Source organism: Dioscorea cayenensis, chromosome 16 (assembly GCF_009730915.1).
Source record: "Dioscorea cayenensis subsp. rotundata cultivar TDr96_F1 chromosome 16, TDr96_F1_v2_PseudoChromosome.rev07_lg8_w22 25.fasta, whole genome shotgun sequence".
NCBI lineage: Eukaryota > Viridiplantae > Streptophyta > Magnoliopsida > Dioscoreales > Dioscoreaceae > Dioscorea > Dioscorea cayenensis.
In genome coordinates this window covers 14,461,087-14,475,672 of record NC_052486.1, presented here as the reverse complement: position 1 = coordinate 14,475,672, position 14,586 = coordinate 14,461,087, and the positions used below count along the sequence as shown (strand labels likewise).

Here is a 14,586-nt window from a genome sequence, read left to right as displayed (position 1 = left end):
CTTTCAATCCTAAAAGCAATATATAAAACTATATTAACAAGCCATAGTCATTAGTCACCATGTGTGGATTTGTAGTGGTACACTGGTACAGGTTGAATTTATATATAAGAAAGAAAATTGAAAGGGCAATCATGCATTGATGATGCACATGCTTAATGCTTTCACAATTTCACCATTTCATATAATTAAAAATTAACTATCAAAGAAAACTAACCTGTGCAAGAGTCTTCTTGTCTTGTGCTTTAGTTAGTGCTTAAAATCTTGGACTGTTGGATAGGCACTGGCATCAAACTCCTCTTTTAAATTATGCAGTCTCTCATCAATCTTTTTGACCAAAAGATAGTATATTAGTATTAGCAAATAGCAATTTAGCATAATATAGATTTTTTACATAAAAATAATCACTAAAACTATAAATTTCTACCATTAATCCAAATCAAATTTACCTAATAGTTGAGATCAAAGAGCTCTTTGCAGAATTGCTGATTTGCAGGAATCCTTGAAGACTGAAGAGCACAACTGTGTATCCACCTCCACTCCAGCAAGACATCAACAATGGCGTCAATTACCCTGCCCTGGCTGCCCAACCCTAAAATTGAATGGGATTCTTGATTTCTTTCACTCTTTCTATCTTTGCAAAATTGTCAATATAGTAGCCTTTGGTGAATAATGACATGTGAGTCTATGAGCTAGTGAAGTGATGTTAGAGTCATTGAGAAAAGCAAAAAAAAAAAGAATAAATTATTAAAACTTTAAAGGTGTTTGACCGTTTGGACTTTGGAGTTTTAGAATAGAGTAATATAATACAACCACTCAATGGGCCCACCAACATGAATTACTCTCATATTTTTAAGGGGTGGATGACTGGATGGTATCATGGTAGTATGGTACTAAAAAAATTTTGAAAACTTGGGGCGTGGCCCCCACTGGCCACCCCATGCCTCCGCCCCTGACCTCCGTATTTGTCGCTTCCGCCCAAAAGAACTTAGGAAGACCGGAGTGAGACAACATACTTCTTACCCTTTCCACAGTAGTCCTATTCATTCTTTCAATGACACCATTTTGTTGTGCGGTGTAAGGGACCGTCTTCACTCTCTTGATGCCACTCTCCGCACAAAAACCATCAAAAGCACTAGAGCAAAACTCTCCACCATTGTCGGTTTGCAAGCATTTTATAAACCTTTCACTTTCTTTCCCAACACGGGCCTTGAACTTCTTGAAAGTTTTAAAAACTTGATCCTTGGATGCTAATGGATAAAGCCAACACTTTCTAGAATAATCATCCATGAAAGTGACAAAATAAGAAGCACCACCAAGAGACTTGGCATTCATAGGGCGACAAACACCGGAATAAACCAACTCCAATGCCTTCAACTTTCCATGAGATTCATGCCTCTTAAAATTTACTCTATGTTGCTTGTCCATGATGCAATGCACACATAATTCAAGAGATGAATTCTTAAATAAAGGAATAGCTTTTTATCTTGTAATACCTTCATTCCATGCTTACTAAGATGTCCAAGCCGACTATGCTAAACATGCACATCATCATGTCCACTTGCCGACATACATCTGGTGAACAAAGAAAAGTGTATAAGCTTCCATTCTTTTTCCCCTTCAATACTGTCATACAACCTTTGGAGATTTTCCACAATCCATTGCCAAAAGTAACCACATAACCGGCCTCATCAAGTTGCCTCGCCGAAATAAGATTCTTTGTTATCTCAGGAACATGCTCCACATTAGTCAATGTATGCTCCTTCCCATTTGCTTGCTTAATAACCACATCCAATGCCCAAAAAGCACGATCATTGATGAGGTAGACATTACCACAATCAACCTCTTTATAAGTGGAGAAAAATGATCGATCCGGACATATGTGAAATGAAGCACCAGAGTCCAACATCCAAGTATCTATGGAAGAAGATACCATACAAGCAATGCTTAATGTGACTCCATCATCACTTTGAGATGCTATGCTTGCTTCACCATCAACTTGCTTCCCCTTTCGCTTTCTCTTCAAAATATTACAATCATTCTTCATATGACCTTGTTTCTTGCAATACCAACAAGTAACAACCCGGCCCCGTGACTTTGATCTTCCCTTTGCTTGTGACTTTCCCTTACTAGCCAAAACATCATCCCTTTGTTGAGACTTTCCTCTTTCATCAGCCGCTAGTGCTTGACTTGAGTCACTAGACATTTGTGAAGAAGCCCCATTGTATTTGCCACGGTAATAACAAGAGTATCCCAACTTGGAATCAAAGAGCTCAAAAGTAGCAAGCATAAGACCTCTTCATCAATATTTACCTTTAGACCCTTTAATTGTGCCACAATAGAGTTAAACTCATTCACATGCTTTCGCACTGACACCATCCTTCATTTTCAAGAGAAATAACCTCTTCATGGCATGCATCTTATTGATACCCGATGGTTGCTCAAAAGATTGCTCCAAAGTATTCCAAAGTTCATGAGCGGTTTTACATTGATAAACATCAAACAAGATAGATGGTGAAATACATGGCCTTATCACCGACAAACATTTTCGATCAAGAATCTTTCATTGTTCATCACTCATAGGTGAGGGTTTAACCTCATTCCCTAATAGTGGTAGATCCAACTCCTTATAGACAAGGTGATCCTCCATCATTATCTTCCATACTGCCCAATTGTCCTCTTTGAGCTTTTCAAACTCCATTGTCTTATCCATTGCTATGAAATCGAATCACTACCTATACAAGCCCCAATTCTTTCAATTGCAAGCTTAGACAACATCCACAACCCTAGAACGAAGCTCTTATACCAATTGTTGCGTGTGAGGAAGCGCGGAACTAGTGTGGCAATTCATCGAACACTTGGTGTGCAATATCACAATACCTAGCAATCACACAATGAATGGCAATGTAAGGATAACATACAACCAATCTCACAAGAATAAAATAAGAGGCACCAATTTAACATGGTTCGGCTAAGAACAAGCTACATCTACGGGAGAATAATGCTTCACTATATCATGGGAGAATTACAAGAGTAAAAGAGTATAAAAAATAGGCATAAAGCCACAAGAGGATTACCAAACTCTAAAAACTAGCCTTGCCTAAAAAACAAGGGTCTTACCTTACTTTAATGAGATCAAGCAAACAAGAGCTCTCCTCTACACCACTCTTTCCACTCTTCAAATACAAGAGAACTCTCCCTCTCCCTCTCTCTCTCTCTCTCTTTTCTCTCATTACACAACACCCAACAAACATAACCCTATATAAACAATAGAGCAATCTAGACCGTTGGATTAAAAGAGATCAAGATTTGGCTTCATCACAAGGATATCAAGCCAATATTTAACAAAGGAGAAGAAGGACCAGTTGAGTAGGCTGTGAGGCTCTGATAGCGCTCTAGGCCCCTTAGGCCTTGGCTCTCTTCTCTATCTGTATTTCTCTTTTTTCTACTTTTGGTATTGTATTTTATTAGTTTCCACTCCCGTTGTATTTTGACTGCTTTGTTGTTCCTTTTGTTTTCAATGAATATGGTTTATCCACTTTTTCAAATATATATATATATATATATATTCAGTTTTTAATTTTAATTTTTTTTTGTTTTTGTTTTTGGAAGAGCTAACAATGAAAAATAAAACAACCAAAAGAAAGGCGTATAACAGAAACATAAGCAAAGCTTAAAAATTTAAGTTACTGGCGATTGTTGTCTCCACCAGCCAATTGGGAAGGTTGAGTCCTTTGTGAAAAAGATAAATGGAAGGATTTTCAGTGCAAATTTGGCGATCTCATCTGCCACCCGATTAAGGTTCTTAAGTAACACACTCATGCACACTAAGAATTCTTCAGTAATATAAATAGTAGTTAGATTAAAAAAATTTATAAAAATTTATTTTTTTAATTCTATCCATTTCTCTCTTTATTTACTGAGGTTGTAGATTTATAGTAAAAAATGTATTTAAATAGATTGATAAAAATATATTTATAAATTAATTTTAGAGACATAAATTGAGATATGAAAAACCTTTACAAGTGGACATTTTGGAATAAGAATGAAATAGCACAAATGAGATTTTATATTTATATGTTTAAGTACGCCTCCATTTAAGTGCATTACTACACCAAAAGAGGGTTTTTGAGGCGGTTTTCAAACCCTATAGAGGTGGTTATAACCGCCTCTATAGCTATAGAGTTGGTTTTTTCACCCGCTTCTAAACTGCTTCGTATCAAGCCGGCTCTACACTTTAGAGCCGGTTTGTACCAACCGTTGGGGTAAGTTTTATCTACAGAAGCTGTTTTAAATAACATGTGTAGAGGCGGTTATAACCGCCTCTATAGCTAATAATGGCCTAACTCCTATTTCCTTCTTTTTTTGGTGAGCTAATCTTATTCCTATTTCCTTCTTTTTTTGGTGTTTAATTCAATTAGACAATTGAATGGATTGAGATTTTAGTGGAATTGCTAAAAAATGCTGAGGTCTTAATGTCTTATATAGAATCAATGTTGCAAAAAATTGTTCTAATATGATATTCGAACAGTTAAAATAAATTGATTGTGAGAGTGCATTATGATCTTGTATGTCTAATGTGCTCATTGTTGATGGTGCTGCAATTTGTGAACTGTGTGGTCATGTGTTCCATGGAAGTAGAACAAGAACCAGGAAGCAAACAAACTTGTGACGAGGCTCATATATGAGGTTGATGCCAAAAATGAACACTTGCAACATTTAGAATGCAAGTGTAATCAACTTAGCTCGTTGCTTAATGCGAACGTAGCAGGTAAATACTAAATCCTATACTTTGTGATCGGCATGAACTAGATTAATCTATTGTTAACTATGGAATGGAAACAATATAGCCTATATTATAAATAATCATTCAAGGAGTCTACTATTTTTAGATTGAAATGCTATTCTGTCTAAATGCTTTGCTGTTAAGAGTAAAAAAATTGGCATGCCCTGTACTTCGTCATCAGCATGAGCTAGATGAATCGATGTTAAGTATTAAATGGAAGCAATGTTGCTAATATTATGAATAATCACTCAAAAGGTCTCAACCACTTTTATTTTAAAGTGCTATTCTGTTTGAATGTTATGCTGTTAGAGTAAAAAAATTGGAATGTCCTGTACATTGTGATCAGCATGAGCTAGATGAATCCATTGTTAACTATGAAATTGAAACAATGTTGCCAATATTATAAATAATCATTCAAGGTGTCGACTATGTTTAGATTGAAATGCTATTCTGTCTAAATGCTTTGCTGTTAGAATAAAAAAATTGGCATGTCCCACGTGCTTTGTGATCAACATTAACTAGATCAATCCATTGATAACTATGAAAGTGAAACAATGTTGCAAATATTACAAATAATCATTCAAGATGTTGACTATTTTGTGATTAGCAACTCATGAACCATCTTCAATTTGTTAATTATACAAACTGTGGTCATTCTTTTGTCTTTTTCTTGCATTTTCTTATTAGCCAAAAATGGTTATTCCCTTAAAATTTATATAGAGAATGAAAAGCTTAAGCTTGAAGTGGATTCTCTAAGGAAGGAACTCAAGACCAAGAAAAAGGAAATTCAAATGTGGACAATGAAGATTCATTTTGTGAGTCAAGCTACTATATTTTTGACAATACAAGTAATTTATATCATTTTTCTTGAGCCAAGTTACTTGCAATATTCTTTGGAGGTTCAATGATTAAATTAAAAATTTTCTTTTTTTCTTAGTTTGGGAAAAAAACTCAAGCTAAATTATTAACCTTATTCATACCCTTTCTACATGCTATGATAAAGAAAAAAAACATCATAATGAATTCACTAGCGCACACTGTTTTCCTTCTGTCAAGTTAAAAATGCAAGCAAGAAGTAGACAAAAGACAACCAAAGCATATTTGCAGCAACTGAGCAATTTAGAAGATGCTAATGATTGGATTTTTAAGAAGATCAATGAATGCATTCGAGAACAAGAAAAACAACAATTTCTTAACATTCTCATACTAAAACCAAGGAGTAATTTTGAGCTACAGGATGTTCACAAGGAATTAATGATTGTAAGAGCCTTATTCATCAGCTTCTCTTCCAAAATACAAGAGTATACCTAGGTAAGAGAAATACAAAAGTAATTTTGAACATAGGTGGAATGGATCAAGGATTGTGAGATAGCTTTTCAACAGTTGAAAAAATATTTAAGTTTTGCTATATTGCTTACTAAGCCAAAGCTAGCTCTAAGATGAATTATTGTGTACCTAGCCACATATGGCTATGCGATTAGCTCTATTTTACTAAGAGAGAAAAAAAAAGTATCCAAAGACCAAGTTCCAATAATACAGATGCCAGATTTCTTCTAATAGAAAAACTGGTCTATGTACTAGTCACCTTAGCTTGTAAGTTGAGATCTTATTTCTAGATGCATGGTATGTATCATGGTTCTTACTAATAAGTCCCTCAAACAAGACCTTCAAAAGCCTAAAATATCAAGAAGCCTATCCAAATGGCCAATTAAGCTATGTAAGCATGGTCTATAAACCATGAACCACTACCAAAGTGAAAGTTTTAGCTAACCTTTTGGTAGAGCTATACAAGGTAAATTGTGTGAAGGCATAAGGCAAGAGATGGTACAATTTGATTATTGGATTTACTTTGTGGATAGGTTAGCCATGGAGAATGGATTAGGGATTAGCTTGCCCTCAAAAACCCCAAAGGGTTAGAAGACTAACATTGCACCAAGGTTTGGGTTTAAAGCTACAAATAATGAAAGCGCAATATGAGGCTTTTGGTTGCTAGATTGTGTTTAACCCTGAGCATTGATGTCTGAAACTTGTTTTGTTACATAAGCTTTGAACTCATAGCGAATTAAACTAGTAAGGAGTATGAGGCTAGAGATGAAGGAATGACCACGTATAAGGTCGGGGTAAGATTGAGTGATCAACAAAAAAATTTAAGAGATTCGAGATCATTAACATGACCTCGTATTAATAATGAAGAAGCCAATTCTCTCTCAAAATTTACATCATCCTATAGCAATAATCTTAGGAAAATTGTTCATCTTGAGTACTTATCTCATAGAAGTAAAGATGAGTAATCACAAAAACAAAGACATGAGGTTTGAGAAGAATCAAGTTGGATCTATCCTATTTATTACTTTTTGAAAATAGGGATTCTTCCTCAAGTTAAAAAAGGAAGCTTGGATAATTGCACACCAATTAGCTCATTCCATCCTTGTTAATGGACAACTCTATAAGCAACCCTACTCTTTACACCATTTGAGTTGTTTGCATCCTCATCGACTGATTATGTCCTTTTAGTGACATATGAAGGCATTTGTGGTAATTGTCTCGTATGAAAGTCACTTGCCTACAAAGTTGAGGCAAGACTCTTATTGGCCCACTCTAACTGGAATTACAACATCACATGTCCAATATTATCTTTAAGATTAAGATCTAATGGCTCACATCATTCTATATATCCCTTGATAAGTCTGACATCTTAACACATAGTAGCACAACCAAGCGAGCAATGATATTACTGGCTACATGAAAGAATGGTAGTTGGTGCCTTCCTAGCCCATACTAAAAACCTCATGACGTGAAGCAACGTGACAAAACCCATTTGCAAAGCCATTGTCGCTGTGAAGACAAATTACTCTTCTCCACCCTAATCAAACCTAAATACAATAAATCTTCTCAATGTATTGAAAACCCTAAGCTAGGGTTTCCAAATTCCAATTCGGCTACAAAACTAATTCTTCAAAGTCAAATTCGAGTCAAGCCCTAATCATTCAGTCTCTAAAAAAAAATCCCAAATCAAGCAACTGATCCGCAAGACAAAATCTCAGTCCTAGAAGAAAAAAAAAACCAAGAACTCACCGGAATCTGAGTCAACAGCGACCGAGACAGTGTCCGAGGAGGATGGCGTCGGTGATTTGAGGGTGGCTCCGCGAGCAGCGCCACCGATCTAGTGGTGGCGGGGCCTTGAGAGGAGATGCCCGCCATGGTGGGGGCTAGGGCTTGGAGAGAGAGAGAGAGAGAGAGAGAGAGAGAGAGAGAGAGAGAGAGAGAGAGCAGGAGAGGAAGGGGCTTCGTGGAATCTATGGGGTGCTTTGCTCTCACGAACCCGAACTTTGCAAAGGGTCAACAGTGACCTAATGTTTTTTATAAGAAACACTTATACTGCCGGTTGTTTTAAACCGGTTCTAAAAATGGGATTAACTTTTTAATCCCATTCATTAGAGCCGGTTTTAAAAAACCGGCTCTTTTTGTCTGCCTCTATAACTATAATTTGGTGTAGTGAGTTATTACATTCATTTAATTTACAAAATATTTTTTTTTTATCTCCTCACATAAATGCTTTGAGCTAATTATTTTCTTTTTTTTTTTTAGGCAAACAAATTGTTCATTTCAACTAATATTTGTTCATCTCTCTTGGTGGTAAATGAAAGAATTATTGTCTTTGTATTGTGAACATTGAATTTTTTTTATTTGAGTATTTTTAAAGTCTAAATAAAATAGTTATACAAGTTAAAAATATTTTTAAAATATATACTTGTTTAATATATAGTTATAACTGAAAATGAAAAATATACATATAACATATTTATTTTAGACCATTTGATAATCCATTAGTAAATGACAAAATAAGTTTTTTTTTTTAATAATGTGGGCAAACCATTAATCTCAACCATTGTGAGAGACTTTCTTCTTGGAAAGGACGGGTTTTTATCTTTGGGTGGGTGTCTTACCTTGGTAAACTCAGTGTTATCGGCGATTCCAACGTACTGAATGTCTTTATTTCATTTACCATCTTGGGTTATTAAAAAGATTGACCATCTCAGGAGATACTTTTTATGGTCTGGTCCGGACATAGATCGCCCAACTTGCAAGCTGGTCTGTTGGAAGATTCTTTGCCGACCACGCAACCAAGGCGGGTGGGGTATTCTTGACCTTGACATTTTTAAGCAGGCTCTGTTAGGAAAATGGTGGTGGAAGTTTATGATGGACACAAGCTGGTGTGAGTCGAAGGTGATTCAGTTTAACTATCGATTATCTAGTTGGAATCTGTTTCCTAGACCATCGGGACGGATGTTCTTCTTTTGGAAAAGGGTGATCAGCGGCTTACCCGCTGTTCGAGGAAGTTTAATTCATGATATTGGGTCAGGCGAGGAAACATCTTTTTGGAAAGACCCTTGGATTAATGGAACTGCCCCATGAACTTATGGCCGGAGGAATTCAGGATCTCTCCACAGTCAAATGGTACTATGTCGGACCTCGGTTATCTTCTGGATGTCGCCCTTTTTGCAAAAATCAAGGAAGCTTGCCACGTCAGAGACCATCTTCGGGTTTTTGGCGTGGAGTCAGGAGATACGAAACGTTGGAAGTTGACGAGGAATGGGATTTTCTTGGTTAAATCCCTCTATAATTTTCTAGTCGATGCGAGCCTACACTGCCCTGTGGCGAGGTTCTTTTGGCATAATAGCTGTCCTAAGAAGATTAACTTGTTTAATTGGCTGATGTGGAAAAATAAAATTCTCTCACTTGAAAACCTTGAGAAACGACAGTGCAATAGGCTGCCTACGGCTATTTATGTGTTGTGTCACTCTACGGTGGAGTCGGTGGACTATCTTTTTATTCACTATGTGTTTGTTCAGAAAATCTGGGCTCTAAGGATTCCGGAGCCACCTTCTTTTGTGGTCCATCTTTGGGGACCATGGAAGTCGTTTGTGCAACCTTCGATTCGGGATATGGGAGATTTAGTGGTTAAAGCGCTTGTGTGGAATGTTTGGCTTGCTAGAAATGACTGTATTTTTAACGCCAAAGTATTGCCTGTGCATGCTGTTATTTCTGGGCATTAAACGCATGCTTTTATTTTGGTTTACTTCAGCCACGAATAGGTTATAAACGAAGGTCATAAACGAAGCTGGAGGACTGCATGGCAATCGTTCGTCGTAGTCTGGAGTTTTTGGGACCTCGAGCTAAGGAGTCTCTTAAGATTTCAGCATTTGGGGAGGCACAAGATCCAAGCTTGGGCTAGGAGTCTTCGGCGGTAAGCACGGTGGCTGCCTTTGTCCTCTAGTTTTTGTTTTTTTGTGTTTTGCTTTGGTTGGGATTGTTGTGACCACATTTAGTGGTTTATTTCTCTAAAGTTTCCTCCTCTACTTTTGGTAGAGCTCTGTATTTTGCACCTTTTTATTTCAACTGAAGTGATTTATCCATCTTTTCAAAAAAAAAAAAATCACTCAACTACTAACTCAGAAGAAAGAAGAATTACTATCTTTTATAGTGAAAGTGGTAAATAGTAAAATTAGTTAATTAGAAATATTTTAATAGTCTAGGCGTGATATATTTAAAAAAATCTTTTTTTATTTGAAACTCTTTTTTTCTTTTTTTTCAAGCCATCTATTCATGAATTAAAAATTGTTTAAGTAAAGGTTTATTGTGAACTGATGCACCTATGGCTACTCCTAGTACTGATACTAAAAATTTTGAACATCTTCCCCTGCTTCGGATTCAATTCCTTTGCTTTTTTCCACCTCCAAAATGCTATTGCTCTTGGTTTTTATTTAATCCCAAACCATTTGTATAGAAATAAGGGAGTGTTTTTGGACCTAAGTATCTTTTGAACTGCTCCATTGTGTACTTGTTGGTGGCATTCATCTTCAAAAATTTAAACTTCTTTTTTTGTCTTTGTTGATACAACAGAACCATACCGTAGCTAATATTACTTTGCAGGAAAATAATGTGACAGAAAAATGTTAAAGCTTTGATGGAAGCTTGCCTTATGTGAAGGATGTAATAATCTTATCACTCACTGGTGACCTTTACCTTCGCAACTTCGCTTTAAGTTTATAAAGGACTGCATGTACTTCTTCAAAATGAGGACTTGTTGCGGCTTTCACATTTCCAACCCATTCCAGAATCTTTCCATGCGGCCTAATATTCTTTCATGATCTTTCTCATCCAAAATCTGGGCCAAAAATTGGACAAAACAAATTTATCAAACAGTATAAGAGCCCTTATCAAATTTGGCAGGCATCACAGAAAGATGTATGCAGCTCTAAAAATGCAAGACTGACACAGAAAATTAGCTTGGATAAGATCAACTTGATTTGATCAAGGACATAATAGCTTATCAAAAAAGTGAAGCAGGAGAAAAAGTATATCAAACACCGAAAGGTTGGACTAGTCAGGTTGATTGTATTGATAAAAGAAGTAATAATTTTCATAAGCAATCTGCAACTAAAATGCAATCCAAAACCCTTTTTTCAGTTTAGCATTAAGGAATGCAAATCAAATTATCTCACGAGGTCTAAACAATAAGTGGACACTTGAAGTCATTGTGTTAAGTAAACTAACCTCCAGTTGCATTATCTCACAAACAAGACTGAGATCTGCAATAGATGGCTGAGAACAACCTAGCAAAAATTTTGCATTTCCTATGAGCCATATTGTCTCAACTTTTGCAAGAGATAAGCCCAGAATTTTCTCAGCTTCCTTTGCTTCTTTTGGATTCAATGGAAGGCCAAGTGCTGGTCCTGTTATGCTGTTCACAATGAGGGATGCTGCAAATCAATATAAAGAATCTTATAAGCCCTCAAAGACATCAGATCCTATCATAAAATAGGAAAATTTCGGGAATATTCAATGAGCAAAGCATAATATTTGTCATGAAGCCTCACACAAGGAAAAGTAATACATGCACAGATTGTCAGTTATTAGTTGTTTTACTCGACAAATATTATAGCACTTAGAGATGGCAATTTGTACCCTACCCGACGGGTATACCCGTACCCGTACCCGGTCAAAGAGGGTTAACCCTCTTTGAACGGGTACGGGTACGGGTAAGGATATTACCCGTTAGTTTTTGTGCGGGTACGGGTCGAGTAAGGGTATGCCCCTACCCTACCCGTACCCTTACCCTTACCCTCTCATATATATATATATATATATATAATTTTTTTTTATTAAACTAAACATTTACTCACAATTTACTCAATATCTATTTTCATGGTGATTAATTTGAAAATAATACCTCAAATTTTCTCTTAATATATTATTTTAAATTTTATTTAATTTCTATATTTATATTTGATAATATTATCAAAATTGAATTTTAGATATATATTAAGAATCATAATTAAATTAAAAAATAAACAAATATAAAAAATAATGTTATAATAATTTATTCTATAAATTATAAGAACATCCTGAAAAATAAGATACTAATAAAAAAATCAATTGGATATAACTTATGAGAATTACTTATAATGTTTTTTATATTCAAAATCTTACTAGATATTTATAAAATTTGAAGCTATATAAAATATAAATAATAGATATATGAAAAAATTTTAAACAAAAACTAAGATGGTTAAACATGAACAAAACAAAAGGTAGAGTTACCATTGAGTCCTAAATAGACGTCATTTTTATGTGATTATATAATTTAAGATAAACAAATATATATCAACTTGTAATTTTGAATTTATGGACATGTGTTTAAAGATTGTAATATAATGTATAATTAATTTATTTTTATTATTATTTAAATTTAGTTCGATAATTTGAACAACGGGTAAACGGGTACCCTGCGGGTATACCCGTACCCTGCGGGTAAGGGTAAGGGTATGCTTTTTTTTACCCTGAAGGGTACGGGTAAGGGTACGGGTATGGGGTAGGGGTTACGGGTAAGGGTTTTGGCATACCCTACCCATATCCTACCCGTTGCCATCCCTGTACCAGCTCCAAGCCTTAGGTTCGAATGGTGCCAATCTAAGATTGCATCAACTTTAGCTCTGATAGAAAGATCAGCAGAATACCTAACAGAAAGCAGAAAGGATACAAAAATCCATTAAAGTGAGTTCCAAAATACAAAAGAAGGGTATATTGACAAACACACACACACGCAAATGGGAACCATTTGACTATCTTCGTTTTCTTGCTTGTTTTACTGCAAATGGGAACCATTTTCATACAAAAAACCACACACACATAAGTGTATATATATCATCAAAACATTCTTGATTAGTTCTCTCAGACATCAGTTCTGTTAAACATTCATTGTAAGATGAATTTGTTGACCTTGCGAAGAATGACATGAAAATTAGATTATTCATCATTATCGATAAGCATTTGCCGCCTAACTAGTACAGCTAACATTTATAAAATGGGGAAATTAACCAATTTAAAATAAAACTCCAGGGAAAATGCAATATTACCAGCTGTCTGAGACTCTAGGGAATGTACAAAGAAAAATATTTCAGGATTGCATGGGTGCCCATAAACAATTGCAAATACATAATGACAAAGTCAGAATAAGAACTAACAAAAGAATATGGAGAAAACAAAATTTAAAAATGCAATTACAATGTTCAATGACTTTGAAATCAATGATTATATAAGCCTTAATTGTCAATCAAATGGACAAAAGGAAGTGAATTCAAATGAAGAAAATATGGATTACCTCTCAAACATCGTAAACCTTCCATCAACAATTGTTGGAACTTGTCGCAAAAGCAGTGCGCAACCATCAATTAAAATTTTACTGAAATTAAAAAAAAATGATCTTTTTAGAGGATAACAAAGTAAGACCCATCCAGTTGAAACACCTCAGAACTACAGCAACAAACATACAGATTAAAATGAAATTTCTCATGAACTACAAATCTGGAGAAGGATTTCCAAGCAAATACCTTGCTTCACCATTCTTTCTCTCACTCACTCACTCACTCAACTCCTATCTCAGCATCGCATGAAAAAAAAAACCAAAAATTTGGGTGTATACACCGTCAATGAAGGCAATCTCTGTGTTTAGGTTCATGATCCTCAACCCAAATGCATTCAAACGATGGATCTTTTTTGTAATTGCTACATCCATGCAAATATTTGGGCTTGTGTGCATGCTTTGATGCACACATTAATATTTAACAGCCAGAACAATAGATGTATAGATCTATCTCCTTTGTAAAATCATGGTTGATATATGGTTGTATGCCACTGCATGAGAAAGTAGAATTATTATAACTTGGCCATGTAAAAGAACACTATAATTAATTAGATGGCAGAATAATCAATTACATTAATAACAAGAATTAATTAAACAGAAGATAGACGCATACCTTTGTACAGTGTTATGTTGTTGGCATGCAGATCATATTGCAGGAAATTGCTAGCTCGCTCAAATTGCCATTCTCTTAGAAAAGGTAATTTATAGAACCACATGGGACATATCTCAAGTATTTTTGATGATGAGGTATATTCAAGAGAAATTAAGGTGAACTTGCAGAAAATATAGAAACTAGTTGAAGAATTTAAGAACCAGGATCACTTCTGCTGAAGCTTTTTCTTTTGAGAAGCTTTGTCAAGTATATATATACTCACTGAAAACTTTCACTAACATAGGAAGATCAAGCACATTGATGTGTTCGACTTACATATAATATGCTCTATTAAAACTAACAATAACATAAGAGAGTAAATGTATACACTAGATAACATTTCATAATAAATTAAAATTACATTCTCAAAAGATTTCTCATGACATACAGTTTATGCATATAGTACAAGTAGGCAGTAAAATGTTGAACTCTAGATAACCTCGT

General features: G+C 35.2%; 1 long non-coding RNA gene across 2 annotated transcripts; it reads right to left on the bottom strand.

Moving 5' to 3' along the window:
* Positions 1–12,727: 12,727 nt before the first annotated feature.
* Positions 12,728–14,370, bottom strand: LOC120279405. Of its 2 annotated transcripts, XR_005541901.1 has the most exons (4): positions 14,104–14,370; positions 13,678–13,981; positions 13,449–13,529; positions 12,728–12,804 (listed from the first exon to the last, which is right to left on the bottom strand). It is a non-coding gene; the product is annotated as an uncharacterized LOC120279405 (long non-coding RNA). The 2 variants fall into 2 exon arrangements; XR_005541900.1 differs by having other exon boundaries at positions 13,678–14,370.
* Between the last annotated feature and the right edge of the window lie 216 nt (positions 14,371–14,586).